At 32.7% G+C, this 12,973-nt stretch overlaps 1 long non-coding RNA gene across 1 annotated transcript in view; it reads right to left on the reverse strand.

Annotated features, from left to right (window-relative positions):
- Positions 1 to 698: 698 nt before the first annotated feature.
- Positions 699 to 12,973, reverse strand: part of LOC127729532 (uncharacterized) — a 69,741-nt gene continuing 57,466 nt past the window's right edge. The window contains exon 3 of the long non-coding RNA XR_007994672.1: positions 699 to 734. This is a non-coding gene — a long non-coding RNA (uncharacterized LOC127729532). The remainder of the gene's footprint in view (positions 735 to 12,973) is intronic.

The following is a 12,973-nucleotide window of genomic DNA, read 5'->3' on the forward strand; positions in this document are numbered from 1 at the left end:
ATTTGAACTTTTTCTTTAGATGCTATTTCATGGTCTTGAAAATTAGCTTCTGTCCAAGTTTCATAACAATCCATAATGGTTTACAAATTTATCATGTCAAAAACATTTAATCCAAGACTGTCTGTAAATGTTAACTGTAAACAAGAGATTCTCAAGAGACTGAATCATTCACCTGTTATTTTTTTGCTTAAATCTTACATCAATGATTATTTTTGCTTTTCAATATATATTAATGACATGAATGAGTGGCTTGAAAATGCCATTTAAATGTTCTTTGTATCGGTCATATTTTCTTCAAAAGCAATTAAGTAAATGCATTTTACCCATATGTTCCATTTTAGCCATAGTGGCTTTGTTTCTTGATGTACAAGGAAATAAAATACAAAATTTATACTAGATTCATTTGAGAAGATTTTTTAAAGTTGGAAAACATAAACAAATTGTGTAAAATTGTCCTTAAAGGGCAATAACTCTTTAAGGGGTCAATTGACACTTTTGGTCATAAAAACTTTTTTGTAGATCTTACTTCACTGAACATTTTTGCTGTTTACAGTTTATCTTTAAATTAAATAATATTCAAGATAATAACCAATAAAATGCTTCGCTGAGCGCAGCCTGATACGACCGCAGAGGTCGAACCCTGAACAGTTGGTACAAATTTCTTTATTTCTTCAAACCCCTTATGATTCATCGCCCCCAAACTCAATCCCAGCCTTCCCTTTGTGGTATAGTACCTTGCAGTTCAATTTCAAAAAGATCCATACACTTACACACAAGTTATTGTCATGAAACTAGAAAAATGCTTGTTTTTTGCCCCTTCTTTTGCCCCTACTTCCTAAAATTTTGAGGCAATTACCCCCAAAATCAATCCCAGCATTCCCTTTGTGATATGGAACCTTGTGGTACAATGTCAGAGAGATCCATACACTAACACACAAGTTATGTCTGGAAGTTACAAAAATGCTTATTTTTGGCCCCTTATTCCTTAACTGTTGGTACCATAACCCCCAAAATCAATCCCAACCTTCTTTTTGTAGTATTGAACCTTATGGTAAAATTTCATAGAGATCCATTTGCTTAAACTAAAGTTAGAGTGCGAAAACCAATGTGTCTTCCGATGACGACGATGACAACAACTACACCAACGTCATACCAATATACGACTGCAAAATTTTTTTGCGGTCGTATAAAAACTGCAAAATTTCCTTAAAATTACTAATTTAGTGGCAGCAACCAACAATGGGTTGTTCGATTCATCCGAAAATTTCAGGGCTGATAGTTCTTGACCAATTGAACATTTTTACCCCGTGTCAGAATTGCTCAAAAAGCTTTAGTTTTTTTGAGATATAACCCAAAAACTGCATTTAACCCCTATGTTCTATGTTTAGCCATGGCGTCCATGTTTGTTGATGAATCAAAACTTTGGATACATTTATAAACTAGATACCCTAAAGAACATTCAGTTAAAGTTTGAAGGTATTTGGCCCAGTAGTTTCAGAGGAGAAGATTTTTGAAATAGTTTACGACGTTATACTTCTATAACGACAGACGACAAGTGATGGCATAAGCTCACATGAGGGCTGAAGGGCCGCGGTGAGCTAAAAAATAAGTCAATCTATCAGAAAAAACTGAAAATGTAAAAAAAAAAAGTCTATTTATCAGTTAAATACAGAATAAACTGCTTCACTGAGCGCAGCTGGATACGCCCGCAGAGGTCCAACCCTGAACAGTTGGGCAAAAATGGACACAATATTCAAGCTTGATACAGGTCTGAATTTGGATTGTAATTAAATATTTGACATTTTATAGGTTTCTGAATAAATGTAGTCAAAGAACTTAAAATTGGTTATATGAATTGAATTTATATTCAATTAAAGATTTCTTGCTGTTGTGCAATACACTGTGCTGTTGCGCAATGCTTAGAAAATCTGTTGTCAGACTATAAACAAATAAACTCTTATAACTCGGAAACCTTAATTCGTAAATTTATAAAAATCAAAAGGGAGAATTCAAAAATAGATATAAACAATTTACCAAAGTTTCATAAAAAATGCTGAAAGCAATTTTGAGTTATTGTCCGAAAACTGGAAAATCCCCCTTTTTGTATTGAATAAAACCCCATAAATCGGAAACGTATGGTCTAAAATTTATAAAAATCAAAAGGGAGCTCATGTCGATAGAAATAAACAATTCATCAAAGTTTCTTGCAAATTGTTGATATTGTTTTTGAGTTATTATCCGAAAACTGGAAAATCCCCCCCTTTTTTAATGAATAAAACCCCAAAACTCGGAAACAGTAAATCCAAAATTTATAAAAAATGAAAGGGAGCTCAAGTCAATAGATAAAAACAATTCACAAAAGTTTCATGCAAATTGGTAATATTGTTTTTGAGTTATTGTCCGAAAACTGGAAAATCCCCCCTTTTTTAATGAATAAAACCCCAAAACTCGGAAACGTTAAATCTGAGATTTATAAAAAACGAAAGGGATCTCATGTCAATAGATATAAACAATTCACAAGAGTTTCATGCAAATTGGTGAAATTGTTTTTGAGTTAATTGTCCGAAAACTGGAAAATGCCCCCTTTTTTAATAAATAAAACCCCAAAACTCGGAAACAGTAAATCCGAAATTTATAAAAAACGAAAGGGAGCTCACATCAATAGATATAAACAATTCACTTAAGTTTCATGCATATTGGTTAAAGTGTTTTTCAACAAGAAATGATTGTAACAGGATGCTGTTACGAAGTCTCCCAAACGAAGCTCCCATAATTCGTAATTCCCAGGGTCGCCTGACATTGGGCAACGTCCAGTGAAAATTCCATAGATTTCTATTTACTTACACTAAAGTTATTGTCTGGAAACAAAGTGTCTTCGGACGATGACGACGTTTTACCAATATACAACCGCAAAGATTGTTTGCGGTCGTGGTCGTATAAAAACTTAGACAGGTGGTCCCAAAATTCTGTACTGAAATGTGTTTTAAAACAAGACCAGATACCTTTTTTATTATACAACATCAATTCAACCACACACCCCATATTGCCATGTTATGACAAGAGACAAGATACTATTGTAGTGACTTGGAAGTTAATGCTTGTTATAATAAATCTTAAGATGCATTACTTTAATACAATTAAATATAAAATTGTTAATAAATATATGGATATATTTATATCTAAATTCTTTGTCAATAGTTATACTTATTACGACCGATCTGCTATCATCAGGGGTCCAACTGTCAATTTTATGTTATGGTCTTTAACCTTTATTTTTTAAGCATTATTATACAGTCTCCTCGACTTTTATGTTTGCTATTGGCAACTAGTAATTCTACATTGAACACTTTTTTTTGTATTTTATATATATTGGTTATATTAAGTTATTAAAACTAAAGGAATATTATCTTTTGCCTTTAATTGCTATGCTGCAATAATTATGTACGGTCAATTGATAAAGCACCAGTAATATAGTATCATCTATTTCAACGTTATCATGGTCCCTATCTAATAAATTTCAGTTTGAAATTAATTAGATTGTGTATTAATGTGTTTTGGTCACGTGTTTCTTACATTAATTGTATCTGCCGTATAGCCTCCCCTTTTATCATATATGGCAAAACGCAAAAAAAATGGTGAAAATCATAATTAAAGGGCAATAAATCCAACAAGGAGTTGTCAGACGATTTCCTCCATATTGTCTTATTTGCAGATCTTGTCTTGCTAATCATTTTTGCTTATTCAAGTTTTTTATCTATCTATTATAATTTTTAAGATATAAGGCAAAAACGCAAAAAAATGGTAAAAATCGTCATCAAAGGGCAATAACTCTAATAAGGATTCGACTGACGATTTCGACCATGCAGACTTATTTGTAGAACTTGTCTTGTTGATCAGGTTTGCATTTTAAAGTTTCTCTTTATCTATTATAGTTTTCAAGATAATAGGTAAAAATGAAAACTAGAGGCTCTAAAGAGCCTGTATCGCTCACCTTGGTCTATGTGCATACTCAACAAAGGAAACTCTTCAGCATTGAAGACCAGAATAGAATTCATGATAAAAATCTCTGTTTTGTTGATCTTGCATTGCTGATCATTTAGTCTTCTTTAGTTTTTGCTCAAAAGACAAAAGAGGGTAAAAAAAATCCTCATTTAAGGGTGATCACTCCTATAAAGAGTGACGTCTTCTAACTATATTGGCAAAATTTGACTTGTTAGTAGAGCTTGAATTGCTGATCATTTTTGTGATTTAAAGAGTCTATTTATAGAGTCTTCTAACTATATTGGCAAAATTTGACTTGTTAGTAGAGCTTGAATTGCTGATCATTTTTGTGATTTAAAGAGTCTATTTATCTTTTATATTTTTTATCATATATGGCAAAACACAAAAAAAATGGTGAAAATCATAATTAAAGGGCAATAACTCCAACAAGGAGTCGTCAGACTATTTCCTTTATATTGTCTTAATTGCAGATCTTGCCTTGCTTATCATTTTTGCTTATTTAAGTTTCTATCTATCTATTATAAGTTTAAAGATAGTATGCAAAAAATAAAAAAAAATGGTAAAATTTGTCATTTAAGGGCAATAACTCCTACTTGAAGTCGTCAGATAGTTTTGACGTACATGAACAATTGGTAAAGCTCAACATTCTTGAACATTTTTGCTCTTGTCAGTTTTCTCTATTTATAATGGTTTTCAAAATAATAGACAAAACTTGCATTTTACCCCTATGTTCTATTTTTAGCCATGTTGGCCATCTTGGTTGGCAGGCGGAGGTCATTGGACAAATTTTTAAACTAGATACCCCAATGATGATTGTGGCTAAGTTTGGTTAAATTTGGCCATGTAGTTTCAGAGGTTAAAAGTTAACAGACAATGGAAAATCACCATTAAAGGGCTGCTGAATAACACCAATAAGGAGTCGTCGGGTGTAGATATTGTCTTGCTGATCATTTTTGCTTATTTAAGTTTCTATCTATCTCTAATAAGGAAATGAATAATGATTTCGACAATGATTTATTTGTAGAACTTGTATTGTTGATCATTTTTGCAATAATAAGTTTCTATTTATCTATTGTATTTTTCAAAATATTAGGCAAAAATGAAACAAGAGTGCACACGCTGAAATGTCTCGCCTTCTCTACTGACCATTGATTTTATGTTGATAGTCCTAAATATAAAGCTTTACTAAAAGTATCACACAAACTTAACATGATCCAAGAAAATGAGGTCAAGGTCAGATAAACCAAACCGGAAGTTCATGTACACCTTACAATCATTCAATACACCAAATATAGTTGACCTATTGCTTATAGTTTTTAAGAAACAGACTTAAACAGGAAAACTAAACATTGACCAATGAACCATGAAAATAAGGTTGTGGTCAGATGAACCATGCCAGACAGACATGTACACCTTACAATCAATCTATGCATTAAATATAGTTGACCTATTGCTTATAGTATGTAAGAAACAAACTTAACCATGAAAACTTAACATTGACCAATGAATCATGAAAATGAGGCCATGGTCAGATTATATCTGCCAGACAGACATATACACCTTACAATCATTCCATACAACAAATATAGTTGACCAATTGGTTATAGTTTAAGAAAAACAGACCAAAACACAACAAGAGTGCACACGCTGAAATGTCTCGCCTTCTTTACTAACCATTGATATTATGTTGATAGTCCCAAATGAAAGCTTTACAACAACTATTACATAAACTTAACATGATCCAAGAAAATGAAGTCAAGGTCATATAAACCAAACGAGAAATACATGTACACCTTACAATCATTCAATACACTAAATATAGTTGACCTATTGCTTATAGTTTCTAAGAAACAGACTTAACCAAGAAAACTAAACTTTGACCAATGAATCGTGAAAATGAGGTCAAGGTCAGATGAACCATGCCAGGCAGACATGAACAGCTTACAATCCTCTTATACAACAAATATAGCTGACCTATTGCTTATAGTTTAAGAAAAACAGACTAAAACACATAAACTTAACACTGAGCAATGAACCGTGAAAATGAGGTCAAGGTCAAATAAAACCTGCGAGACTGACATGTACATCATAGAATATTTCCATACACCAAATATAGTTGACTTATTGCATATAGTATAAGAAAAACAGACCAAAAACACAAAAAACTTAACTATAACCACTGAACCATGAAAATGAGGTCAAGGTCAGATGACACCTGCCAGTTGGACATGTACACCTTACAATCATTCCATACACCAAATATAGTAGACCTATTGCATACAGTATAAGAAAAACAGACCAAAACACAAAAACTTAACTATAACCACTGAACCATGAAAATGAGGTCAAGGTCAGATGACACCTGCCAGTTGGACATGTACACCTTACAGTCCTTCCATTCACCAAATATACTAGACCTATTGCTTATAGTATCTGAGATATGGACTTGACCACCAAAACTTAACCTTGTAAACTGATCCATGAAATGAGGTCGAGGTCAAGTGAAAACTGTCTGACAGGCATGAGGACCTTGCAAGGTACGCACATACCAAATATAGTTATCCTATTACTTATAATAAGAAAGAATTTAACATTACAAAAAATCTTAACTTTTTTTTCAAGTAGTGACTGAACCATGAAAATGAGGTCAAGGTCATTGGACATGTGACTGACGGAAACTTCATAACATGAGGCATCCATATACAAAGTATGAAGCATCCAGGTCTTCCACCTTCTAAAATATAAAGCTTTTAAGAAGTTAGCTAACGCAGCCGCCGCCACCGTAGCCGCCGCCGCCGTAGGATCACTATCCCTATGTCGAGCTTTCTGCGACAAAAGTCACAGGCTCGACAAAAACTAAACACTGAGCAATGAACTGTGAAAATGAGGTCAAGGTCAAATAAAACCTGCCAGACTGACATGTACATTGTAAAATATTTCCATACACCAAATATAGTTGACCTATTGCATATAATATTAGAAAAAAAAAGCAAAACACAAAAACTTAACTTTAACCACTGAACCATGAAAATGAGGTCAAGGTCAGATGACACCAGCCAGTTGGAGATGTACACCTTACAATCATTCCATACACCAAATATAAAAGACCTATTGCTTATAGTATCTGATATATAGACTTGACCACGAAAACTTAACCTTGTTCACTGATCCATGAAATGAGGTCGAGGTCAGATGAAATCTGTCTGACGGGCATGAGAACCTTGCAAGGTACGCATATATTAAATATAGTTATCCTATTACTGATAATAATAGAGAAATTAACATTGCAAAAAATCTTAACTTTTTTTCGAGTAGTCAGTGAACCATGAAAATGAGGTCAAGGACAATGGACATATGACAGACGGAAAATTTAAAACATAAGGCATCTATATACAAAGTATGAAGCATCCAGGTCTTCCACCTTGGAAAATTTAATACTTTTAAGAAGTTAGCTTATGCCGCTGGATCACTAGCCCTATGTCGAGCTTTCTGCGACAAAAGTTGCAGGTTCGACAAAAAAATGGTAAAATTTGTCATTTAGGGGCAATAACTCCTATAAGAAGTTGTCTGACATTTTTACCCCTATGTTTTATTTTTAGCCATGTCATCCATCTTGGTTGGAAGGCAGGGTCATCAGACATATTTTTCAAACTAGATACCACAATGATGATTGTGGCCAAGTTTGGTTAAATTTGGTCCAGTAGTTTCAGAGGAGAAGATTTTTGTAAAAGTTAACAGACGATGATGGACGACGGACGCCAAGTGATGAGAAAAGCTCACTTGGCCCTTTGGGTCAGGTGAGCTAAAAAAATGGTAAAATTTGTCATTTAAGGGCAATAACTCCTAAAAGAAGTTGTCTGACAGTTTTGACGTACATGAACAATTGGTAGAGCTCAACATTTTGAATATTTTTGCCCTGTCAGATTTTCTCTATTTATAACGGTTTTCAAAATAATAGACAAAACTTGCATTTTAACCCGATGTTTTATTTTTAGCCATGTCGGCCATCTTGGTTGGCAGGCAGGGTCATCGGACATATTTTTTAAACTAGATACCTCCAATGATGATTGTGGCCAAGTTTCGTTAAATTTTGCCCAGTAGTTTCAGAGGTGCAGATTTTTTTAAAAGTTAACGACGATGGAAGCCAAGTGAGAAGAAAAGCTCACTTGGCCCTATGGCCAGGTAAGCTAACTAGAGGCTCTCAAGAGCCTGTGTCGCTCACCTGTATTTACTGATGCTTTGGAAATCATGTAAAATAAGGTTAAAATCATAATTAATAGTATTAGATATTAGATATTATAATGATATCTAAGATAATAACAAAAAACTGCAAAATTTTTGTAAAATTACTAACTCAGGGGCAGCAACCCAACAACGGGTTGTTGGATTCGTCTGAAAATTTCAGGGCAGATAAATCTAAATCTGATGAACATTTTTCCCACTGTCAGATTTGCTCTAAATGCTTTAGTTTCAGAGATATAAACCAAAAACTGCATTTTACCCCTATGTTCTATTTTTAACCAAGTCGGCCATGATGGTTGGAAGGTGGGGTCATCGGACAAATTTTTTAAACTAGATACCCTAATAATGATTATGGCCAAGTATGGTTAAATTTGTCTCAGTAGTTTCAGAGAAGAAGATTTTTGTAAAAGATTACAAAAATTTGTTAAAAATTTACTATTAAGGGCAATAACTCCTAAAGGGGTCGACTGACAATTTTGGTCATGACAACTTATTTGTAGATCTTACTTTGCTGAACATTATTGTTGTTTACAGTTTATCTCTATCTATAATAATATTCAAGATAATAACCAAAAACTACAAAATTTCCTTAAAATTACCAATTCAGGGGCAGCAACCCAACAACAGGTTGTCAGATTTGTCTGAAAATTTCAAGACAGATAGATCTTGACCTGATAATCATTTTTACCCTATGTCAGATTTACTCTAAATGCTTTGGTTTCAGAGATATAAGCCAAAATCTACATTTTAACCCTATGTTCTATTTTTAGCCATGGCGGCCATCTTGGTTGGTTGGCGGGGTCATCAGACACATTTTTTATACTAGATACCCTGATGATCATTGTGGCCAAGTTTGGTTAAATTTGGCCCAGTGGTTTCAGAGGAGAAGATTTTTGTAAAAAGCTAACGACGACGACGACGGACGCCAAGTGATGAGAAAAGCTCACTTGGCCCTTCAGGCCAGGTGAGCTAAAAAGGGAAAGTCCATAGAAACTTACAAAATCAAAAACTATCATATAATCAAACAACGGAACAAGTGAAAAACAACAGCCATATTCCTGACTAGATAGAGGCAATTTTATTTTCCAAAGAAAATGGTGGGTTAAACCTGGTTTTATAGCTAGCTAAACCTCCTACTTGTATGACAGTTGTTTATAGTTACATTTATATTTACAAAATTGGGTGAACACTTTGCACAAATACAAAACCAAATATAAAACTGACAATATCTCAAGTCATGAAGGTACATTTTTTTTGCGTATTTAGATAATGCTTATCAAAATAAACTTTGTATCAAAATACTTTTTTAAATCAACAAGAGATCTTTGGAATCCTCGGAACAAAGGTTACAATTACTGAGAAGCCTTTTAGGTCAAAGGAGAAAATATTTTTGGCTAATAATGAAAATAAACTGAACTTTGTTGAAATGTTTGGTAAAAATATGCATTCAATTGGTATTGAAACAAAACATGCTTCAGCAGATGAAGATGTGTTGAACATGGAAGATACTGACATGCTGATACTTCTTTTGTAGTATTACTCTTGGCTATATGAATCTTATCTTAAAACCAAACCTAAAGAGGGAGGTGTGATAATCACATCTTTGTATGAAGGGGTTCTGCTAGAAGGACTTGACATTGTCTGTTACAAAAAATTTGCAAACAGAGTTCTTATTGGTAAAGAAGTTATTCAGATACATACTCTCTGAACAACTTCTGTAACTGCTGCACATCATGTCGTTGTACATGTAGAAAATAGATATAGGAAGATGTGGTATGAGTGCCAATGAGACAACTCTCCATCCAAGTTACAATTTATAAAAGTAAACCATTAAAGGTCAAGGTACGCCTTCAACACGGAGCATTGGCTCACACCGAACAGCAAGCTATAAAGGGCCCCAAAAAATTACTAGTGTAAAACCATTCAAACAGAAAAACCAACGGTCTAATCTATATAAAAACGAGAAATCAGAAACACGTATGAACTACATAAACAGACGACAACTACTGTAATCAGATTCCTGACTTAGGACAGGTGCAAACATTTGCAGCGGGATTAAATGTTTTAATGGTTCCAAACCTTCTCCCTTTTCTAAAACAATAGTATAACATCACAACATAGAAAAAAACACTATAAAATATCAATTGGAAGGCTTTTAACTCAATCAAAAAACATAAATAAACACACAATGAACGAATAAATTTGACCTGTGACACCTGAATGCAAATACACAGTTAATAAAAAAACATGGTTTAGAATGTAATATACATGTATCATGTGGCAGCTGAAGAACTTTTCTCTGGCTCAAGTTATTATAACAGATATTGAAAATTGTTGTCAATTATATTTTTCTATACTGCAAGGAGGAATCTACCTATAGATGTCCTTTATTTCTTTCTAATTTGAAGATGTGACTTTTTCTCTTTGACATAAGCTCCACATCATTCTTTTTATTAAATCACTAATTTACTTAAAAAAATAAAGGGTGTTTTATATATAGTATATATGTTTTAATAAAATGCTCTGCTGGGTGCAGCTTGATACAACCGCAGAGATTGAACCCAGAACATTAGGGGCAAGTATGGACACTCTACATTCAAGCTTGATACAGCTCTGAATTTGGATTGTGATGAAATATTTGGCACAGCAACGGTTTCTGACATAGAATGAATGTGGTCAAAGAACTGAAAAATTTTAAATTGTTTTTTTACCTATTATGGTCAAATATCCAAAATCTAAATACATGGTTAGATCCAGCATATTCAAGTACACCAAGAATTTTATTTATTTATTTATTAATGGACAATATTAAAGTTTTTAAAAGGGTTCACTTCATCAAAAAAAAATATATATAAATAGCATCATGGAAATTAATTTAAACAGAATAACAAACAACCTACCACCAAGTTCTTCAAAAAAACTTTACCCAAAAATCTATAAAACTTATTTGTAATTATTTTCAAATATCTAATAATGAACAGTAAATTTCAAACTATATTTATACATAATTTCTTCTCTAAAATTAGATTTGATGCTGTATGTTTTTTTTAACTATGACTCGATCTACATACAATTTCTATTAATTGTGCAATACAGCTTTGAATTTAAATTGTGATTAAATATTTAACATAGCATAAAAAAGTTTCTGACACAGAATCAATATGGTCTAAGAACTTGAAAATTTGAAATTTGACATTTACCTATAAAAGTCCAATATCTAAAATATTAATACATCATGTACATGTTAAGATTCAGCAAATCACAGAACCCCTTGAATTCAATTTTTGATGAAATCAAACAAAGTTTAATTTTGGTCTCTTTGGACCTCAATGTGAACCTATTTGATAACGGGGCCCAAAATCCAACATTTTAATACATGTTAAGATTCAGCATATCACAGAACCCCTTGAATTCAATTTTTGTTGAAATCAAACAAAGTTTAATTTTGGATCCTGATTTGGACCAACTTGAAAACTGGGCCCAAATCAAAAATCTAAAAATATGTTAAGATTCAGCATATCAAAGAACCCCTTGAATTCAATTTTTGTTAAAATCAAACTCAGTTTAATTTTGCACCTTAACGTAGACCAATTTGAAAACATGGCCATAAATCAAAAATACAAATACATGGTAAGATTCGGCACATCAAAGAACCGCAATTATTCAATTTCTAATGAAATCAAACAAATTTTAATTTTGGAAACTTTGGACTTCAATGTGGACCAATTCAAAAATGGGGCCCAAAAATCAAAATTCTAAATACACAGTTAGATTCAGTATATTAAAGAATCCCAAGAATTCAAGACTTTGAATTAAACTACATTGAAATTGCTCCAGACCTCAATTAAACTAATTGAAAGATTATTTCTTCATCATATGAAAATCAAGTACAATCCCTCCCGTTAGGGGTTTAGTATCATACCATCATAAAATATATGAGAAGAACATAACCCGTATCATGCTAACAACTGGTTTTAGAATAAATGTGTTTATTTCCAATGCAAAGACCCTATGAGCATGATGAGTGAATCAATATTAATACCAAAATATGCAATCCTTAATGACTTGACAACAGTATCGTAACTATATCATTTCTGAATAAGTCTGTTTAAAGGTTTGGTTAGTTTTTGAGGTGAATGCTGACATTTTTGTGCTTTGTAAAGAATATTACCATAAAATATTGGATGTGAAATACCTGAACGTATAAGATGTCTGCATGTTGATTTATATTTACGAATGATGTCCTTCTACCGATGATAAAATTTAGTAAATATTTTGACTAGTTTGTGATATCGAAAACCCTGGTGTAATAATTTTTCAGTAATACAGAGATTTCTTTCGTTGAAATCAAATACGTTGTTACATACACGAGCAAATCGAACTAATTGAGATATATAAACACCATAAGATGGCAACAAGGGAACGTCACCATCTAAAAATGGATAATTAACAATAGGAAAAAAAAAATCATCTCTTTTCATAAATTTTGGTATTAAGCTTCCTGTTAAAGACAAAGATATCAAGATCCAGGAAAGGGCAGTGTTCATTGTTAGTATTAGCTTTATTTAAAGTCAGTTCGGCAGGATAAATCTCTTTAGTGTACATACTGAAGTCGTCATTATTGAGAGCCAATATATCATCTAAATTTCTAAAAGTGTTATTAAATTTTTGAATCAGATGTTGTTTCGATGGGTCTTTGCTGATTTTAGTCATAAACTGTAACTCATAA

This window comes from Mytilus californianus, unplaced genomic scaffold (assembly GCF_021869535.1).
Source record: "Mytilus californianus isolate M0D057914Y unplaced genomic scaffold, xbMytCali1.0.p SCAF_2, whole genome shotgun sequence".
Classification (NCBI taxonomy): Eukaryota; Metazoa; Mollusca; class Bivalvia; order Mytilida; family Mytilidae; genus Mytilus; species Mytilus californianus.